The following is a 2,082-nucleotide window of genomic DNA, read 5'->3' on the forward strand; positions in this document are numbered from 1 at the left end:
GACAGTCACAAGATATTTTGGTTATTATTTTAAATTACTAATATTTCTGTTAGGTCTCACCAACATCATACATGAGAAGATATGGTAGAAAAAGAATCTTTCGGTCTCATTGATAATTTAGTATGTCAAGGATATGTAGCCTCTGGGGCTGAGGAGGGCTTAGACTTTCTGTTGGTAACTCTAACTCACAAGTTTACCTTATGTTAAAGATAAGACAATAGGCTCCAAAGGGAGTCACTTATGCTAAGCTCTATATTACCAAACCAAGACTCAGTTACAGTTTCAGCTTTTACCAAAAATGGAATCTTAGGTGAGTCAATCAGGAATTACTGTTGGCACTAGTGAGACAGTCTGCGTGATAGAGCCCTGCCATCCCTTAAAGGAAAGAGACCTTACCACAACTAGCCCATTCTTTGGCAGTCTAACTTCCTTGTGCCTCTCCCTTCTGCCTATAAAAGCCATTCATTTTGTACATCTCCTCAGAGTTCTTTTCTTTTCCTTTTTAAATAACTTTTTATTTTCCATCAACCTTATTTCTGTTTTGTTACCTTTATGGAAGCCCACTTAGTGGTTGTTCCTACCCATTCAGTGGCCTGAGCCATGGGAGCTGCAGACTAGTCTTCAGTGGCTGGCTGAGTTCTCTAGTCTTCATTAGGGCCCTCTGAAGACACAGAGGGCACCTGTATGCCTTCAGACTGAGAAGCAGTCAGCTCAGGAGCTGAAGCAGTCCATCCACCCTGAATTTCCTTCTTGGTCACTGCAGCAGCGTGCTCTCCCTTTTCACTCTTTTCAGAATCTCTCTAGAAGAGATTAGGCATGACTTCCTATGGGTGTTTATGGGAAATGCACACTTAGAATTTCCTAGGTCAGCATCTACCACATCAGACTCATTAACTGAGCTCCCTTGTTACTGCAAAGGATGGGGATGTCCACATAGTACAGGGGTGTCTGTGTTACACAGAACTGTGATAGGCAGGTTAATGTAAGAGGCCTCTGTGAGAGGCTAGTGATCAGTCCTAGGATCAGTAACCACCAGAGGTCTTGGCTTCCAGAAGGCTGCCTGGATCTGGTTAGAAGTTTCCAGGAGGGAAGTGACCAGTGATAAGAGAGGCTCCAATAGCAGCAGCACACTTCAGCATAGCTCACTGGCCACAATTTCCAGATAATATGACATTGACATCAGCCAGGTTTTCTTTTCTTTTCTTTTTTAAAGATTTTATTTATTTATCTGACAGAGAGAGAGATAGTGCATAGGCAGGGAGAGCAACAAGCAAAGGGAGAAGCAAGGACTTCACTGAGCAGGGAGTCAGATGCAGGGCTGGATCCTAGGACCCTGGGATCATGACCTGAGCTGAAGGCAGACAGTTAACCCACTGAACCACTCGGGCACCCCATTAGCCAAGTTTTCAACAGAAGCAATGGCATGAGCTGCCAGCAGAAGCTTCTCCCAGGTTCTCCTCAGATATATGAGGTAGATGCCATCACTTTTCCTTTTGTAGATATACTGCTCAGTTTGGAGGTCTAGCCACCTAAGTGGGTTCCTGCTGCAAGGAATTTGAGGACATCCTCCTTCTTCATTTGCAGGACATCAAGGGCTCTGGACATTGTGAAAACTTCCCTTTAAGTTACAATAGGAACAAGGAACAATGCCATGTGAACCCCTCCCTGGGTAGCGTGGAAAGGCTTGGAGCTCCTTTCTAATTTGTTAGATGGATGCTACCCAATTCATGACTCATTGAATAAATCCTATAAATTTTTAAAATTTATTCAGTTGACTTTCTTTTTTTAACATTTAAGTTTGGCCCTTTAGTGTATGTAATGAGCGTTGTAACTCTATCAGTGGCCCTCTCTTCCCAGATAACATTGTTCTGCCCAGGACAGTGGCATATCCTAGTATCCCCAAGCAATCATCTTCAACTGACAGAGTTAGAACTTGGGTCATAGTTCCTGGTTCCCTTGTGTTCCCAATTTTCTTTTAAGAGACCTTTTTTTATCCTTATAGTTTTTCAGGAAGTATTTTAGTAACACTTCCACTGAGTACATAAAATGACAGGTCTCATGCTAGAAACATCGGATACATTT

At 42.8% G+C, this 2,082-nt stretch overlaps 1 pseudogene; it reads right to left on the bottom strand.

Moving 5' to 3' along the window:
• Positions 1-530: 530 nt before the first annotated feature.
• LOC122890347 lies at positions 531-1,605 on the bottom strand (annotated as a pseudogene).
• Positions 1,606-2,082: the final 477 nt, after the last annotated feature.

Source organism: Neovison vison, chromosome 11, assembly GCF_020171115.1.
Source record: "Neovison vison isolate M4711 chromosome 11, ASM_NN_V1, whole genome shotgun sequence".
NCBI lineage: Eukaryota > Metazoa > Chordata > Mammalia > Carnivora > Mustelidae > Neogale > Neogale vison.